This window comes from Leucopleurus acutus (genome assembly GCF_964270905.1).
Source record: "Leucopleurus acutus genome assembly, chromosome: 11".
Lineage (NCBI taxonomy): Eukaryota > Metazoa > Chordata > Mammalia > Artiodactyla > Delphinidae > Leucopleurus > Leucopleurus acutus.
Genome location: NC_139152.1, coordinates 28,448,198 through 28,453,517, shown reverse-complemented (window position 1 = coordinate 28,453,517; position 5,320 = coordinate 28,448,198). Strand labels below are relative to the sequence as shown.

The following is a 5,320-nucleotide window of genomic DNA, read 5'->3' as shown; positions in this document are numbered from 1 at the left end:
GAAGAGAAATTGGAAACTTTCAGGTTACCAGAAAGCAGACTCCTAAAAGGTGCAGGAACCTAAAGATACTTTTGGACCTAGAGAAGAGAGGAACTCACCTAAATCTTTAGATATCACAGGTGGGATCTGATGGCAAGTCCTTGCTGTGGCCTTCTGGCCTTGAGAGGCCTTTTAAAAATTAAATCTGAAATTCCTTATAAAATTTCCAGCAAAGCCAATTTAAAAACATCTTATATGTTCAATTATACTTATGTAAATAATCTGGCCAAGTTTATTGAAGCCACATTTATTTCTGCAAACAAATTACTCTTGATTTGGCTGTATTTGATAGAAATGAAGGTAATTTTAGAGAGAAAAATTATGTTTCAGTGGATATTAAACTCTAGTTGTTAACTGAGGTCTGTATTTACTGCCTAAAACTCACTTCCTAGATAGCTCCTTGTTATTATGTTACATTATTGTAAATTTTAATTGAATTATTAAAAGGACACTCTGAGTTTGTTTCTGAAGCTTATCACAGTAATCTACCTTGAATGAAGATCAGATGCCCCATGACCTACAATTAGGATATTATGCATACTGGAAAAAGCATCATTTAAAGGACTATCTTCAATGTAGATGGAAGAAAACTTATCAGGTACTCTTAACCAGCTCATGCACAGAAGAACTGAAGGAAATTGACTTTTAGATTCATATTTACCACTTAGATAGGGTGCTGCACTGGATTGGTCTATAGAGAGGACTGCTGACCTCAAACTCCCCTTAAAACAATGCTCAGAGGAGAAACTACACTCACACCAGGACAAGAAGAAGAAAACAACAGAAGTAAACAGACCTGCCAAGATGCTGGAACTGAACTGTATGATTATTAATTTTTTTTAATATCTTGGACTTTTGCAAGAAAATCATTGTTTTTCTATCATGGGCACAAATTCTATACAGCATTTAAAAATTAATTCAGTAGTTGGGTTTATGGTCATTACCTCTCTACCTTTGTGGATTTCTCCTCCTTAAGACTCTAACTGGATGGTCTTAGGAAATTTATCCTAGACTAAAGAAGTTACAGTTCTGTTTAGGCCACTACTGATATTACGAGATGAGACACCCTCACTTAGCCAATGAATCATACTTGCTCTGACCATGCCATAAATATGAATTTTCTTTTAAAGTTACTCAAGCTCAATCAGAACAATGAGCTAAATTTTGGTTAAAGAATATAACCTCCCTCAACTTGGGGCTGGATTCATATGGCTAATACCAGGTCATTTAAGTTTAAAGGCCCTTATGTTGGGAACAATTAAATCATACTAAGGATAATCAACCTAATAACATTAAGAAGTTCAACGTAATAACACTAAGAAACTGTGCTGGGTGCCTTATGAACAATACCAATATATAATTACCTTTAAGATAGCGATAAGACAGGGCCAGATGAGTTTGAGGTATACTCGGCCATACCTAATGGAAATTCTTGGCTTAAATATTTACTTATAATACTATTATTAATGCTAGCTATAGTACTTATATTCTGCCTATTTTACAAGATTGTTGTTTCTTGAGGTGCCAAACATGTGACTGGGCTGCCAATAAAAATAATTGTAACTAGGTGGCTTGAAATGATTGACCAAATATATAGTTCCAAATGAGATCAATGATTGTAACAGTGTAAGTCTAGATATGGGAAGAAGCAACCAGAGGGAATCTTCTCCTCGACCATAACAGACTAGTAAGACAGGTGGTCCAGGAACTTCTGCTATCAATTAATAGGGCCTACTCTGGTAATAGCACATTGAGTAGCCTATCAACAAAATCCTGGCCTAAGAATGAGCATTCCTAGTACAATGGGACAAATGGTCATGTAATATCTTTCAAACCATTGTTGAGTTTTTGACCGTGAGGGGGCACAACTAACAAAGAATGTCACTTGCCATCTGGTTCTGCAAGAATTAAGTCACTAGCCAGCACAGTTGCTGACCTTCAATACACCCTAAAGGAGTTCAGAGTGGAGATCAGGAATAAGGCACTCTGTGCTCTGGGAAAACTTGTAGAACAGGCCTTCAGATAGTTACATGCTTTCAGGAGAAAATTTTATAAACCAATTTCTTGCATCTTAAAATCATTAACTAAGATACCTGTGCCTCGTGACAGCAGTAACCTTCTACAAAAATGTGTGCTTTATTGCACATACCTCTTCTCCAAAGTCACATATATGCTTACCTCCCCTTTCATCCCTTCAGAGAGATTCCTCAGAGCTATCCGAGAGGCTGTCTCCTGGGCTATAGTCCTAAGGAAGTCCTCACATAAAACTGAAACTCACAGCTCTCATGTTGTGTGCTTTTATTTCAGTTGACAATAATTTGACAATCCCTGGTATAAGCAATCAGTAATAAACCTAATGGCTTTCAACTTACTATTGGCTTGTATTAAGATATCAAAAAAAGTTTATAACACTGATATCAACAATAAAAAGATTACCAGGGCAGTATTGAAAACCTAAATATCCCATGAATACCAATGATATCATTTCAACTAAAATTAGCTTCTTTTTAAAAAGTTTTTGGCCACAACGCCTGGCATGTGGGATCTTAGTTCTCCGACCAGGGGTCGAACCTTCACCCCTGCAGTGGAAATGTGGAGTCTTAACCACTGGACTGCCGGGGAAGTCCCAACTACTATTTATAGCCTGAGATAACATAAACTCATCTATTCTTCCCTCCGTCCCAGCAAGACCTCTATAACTATGCTACCTTAGGACAGTGAATCTACTGAGAGATAGTTTAAGGGCACCAATAATTCATCAATTCATTAAACCTCTCAATTACAGTTCTGTTTTAGAGAACAAGTTTCTCGAAGTCACTGAATCTCTGGGTACTTTTTATTCAGAAGGAAAGGGCTGTTGCCTCTAAAAATAGATATTATGGCTCATACTTTTCAAAAGGAGATACAGCATGAAAAATAATCTTGCAGATGACAAAGGTTCTGCAGGTCAGGAGGATGTGCAAAAACTTAAAAAAATACCTGCTAACTCTTATATAGGAGAAGGCTATGTGGAAGAGCAGATTTCCAATGATGGTGACGCTGACTTATTTTACAAGGATTTTGGCAAACATACATAATTCAAATGGCATTTTGGTTGTCAAAAATGCTGTGACCAGAGGCTTGCAGGTCCCCTTGAAACAATAGTTCAGTAAGTGCTAACTCAGCATTCATGGTGACTTTGTAGAATGTAACTACTGGAAATAATAAGAATAATGAGAGTCACAGTAGCCAAACCACAACTACCTACAGGTAATATGAATGAAAAATAAATGTTTGAGGTTGTTATTGCTGTAAAGCTATGTAATATAGTGTACTTACCATGTTGCTAAAATTATTTATCAGTGAAAATTTATCATGTAAATACTAGATAGCAGGTAACATGTTCTGTGAATGGATGAATGAATAAATAAAAGGTAACTGGGATTTATCATAGGATATAATATAACTTAAGTTTGTTTGAGAAGGAGAAAAGTAAAGTGATTGAGGCTCTATGTGCTGCTTTTTTCAACAGGCAGCCACATCTTTCTGCATGTCAAGCCATGACCCTGAGACACAATGATGAAGGTTGGAGTAAATGGATTTGACCAATAGGGCACCTGGTCACCAGGGCACTTTTAACTCTGGCAAAGTGAATATTGCTTGCCATCCGTGTCCCCTTCATTACCTCAATTACATATTCTACATGTTCCAGTATGATTCCACCCATGGCAATTTCAGTGGTAGAGTCAAGGCTGAGAACTGGAAGCACGTCTTCAATGGAAATATAACTTCCATCTTCCAAGAACAAGATTCTGCCAACATCAAATGAAGTGATTTTGGTGCTGATTATGTTGTAGAGTCCACTGGTGTCTTCACTAGCTTGGAGAAGACTAGGGCTCACGTTGAACCTAAGAGTCATCACCTCTGCTTCTTCTGCTAATGCCCCCATGTTTGTGATGGGCATGAACCATGGGAAGTATGACAGCTCTCTCAAGATTGTCAACAATGCCTCCTGCATCACAAACTCCTTGGCCCTCTTGGTCAAAGTCATTTATGACAACTTTGGCATTGTGGAGGGACGCATGATCACAGTCCTTGCCATCACTGCTTCCCAGAAGAATGTAGATGGTACCTCTGAGAAACTGTGGCGTCATGACTGTGGGGAAGCCCAGAACATCATCCTTGCTTCTATTGGTGCTGCTGAGGCTGTGGGAAAGGTCTTCCTGAGCTGACTGGGAAGCTCACTGGCATGGCCTTCTGTGTCCCTTCCCCTAATGTTTCAGTGCTGGATCTGCTCTGCAGTGTGCAGAAAGCTTCTAAATATGATGACATCAAGAAGGCGGTGAAGCAGGCATTGGAGGAAGCCCTAAAGGATATCCTGGGCTACACTGAGGACTAGGTTGTTTCCTGCGACTTTAAAGGTGACATCCACTCTCCCACCTTTGTTGCTGAGACTGGTATTGCCTTCCATGACCACTTTGTCAAGCTCATTTTATGACAATGTATTTGGCTACAGCAATAAAGTGGTGGACCTTATGGTCCACATGACCTCTAAGGAGTGAGTCCCCTGGAACACCAGCCCCAGTGAGAACAGGAGAGGAATAAAGAGGTGCTTACTGCTGAGGAGTCCTTGCCCCAACTCAGTCTTTGACCCAATTGGAGGATCTCCAGTTCTTGACACAGTTTCTATCCCAGACCCCTGAAGAAGAGGAAAGACTTAGGAAACGCTACCTTATCACTTGCCATCAATAAAGTGCACAGTACCCAGTCAAAAGTAAATAAATAAAGTCATCAGGGACTGCTTGAAGAGATGGGAATAGATTGTGTTCTAGGAAATGTTGTGAAGTCATTTGCCCAACTCTGTGCAAGAACATTTGTCCAAGAATCTATAACTAATTCAGTCTAGAAAACAGGTAGTTTAGCAAAGCTTGGGTAATAGGTCTTGTGCTTGACATGCTCCCAGTAAATATTTAATAGCTATCTGTTGATTGCAAAGCCATATTAAACAATATTTCATTAAAATATATCCTGTCATTAAAATAATGAATGCAGGGATACTCTGTCAAAGATTATAATACATCTTTGATTAGCAAATGAGTGATTAAAAAAATTCCTTGCTATACTAAATCAAGGGCACAGCCACACACATTTACATTATTCATTTATTTTGAAGAATAAAATTTAGCTTTAGTTATTTATGACAGTTTTAAGTATGACCACAAGTTTATTGCCTTATTTAGAAAGTATAATTACATCTCTGCTTTGAGAGATTTATTAATGTATAAGAACAAATCTGAAAACA

At 38.3% G+C, this 5,320-nt stretch overlaps 1 pseudogene across 1 annotated transcript; it reads left to right on the top strand.

Annotated features, from left to right (window-relative positions):
• Nucleotides 1–3,594: 3,594 nt before the first annotated feature.
• Nucleotides 3,595–4,580, top strand: LOC309968645 (glyceraldehyde-3-phosphate dehydrogenase-like; annotated as a pseudogene). Its single transcript has one exon. The product of its transcript is annotated as a glyceraldehyde-3-phosphate dehydrogenase-like (transcript).
• Nucleotides 4,581–5,320: the final 740 nt, after the last annotated feature.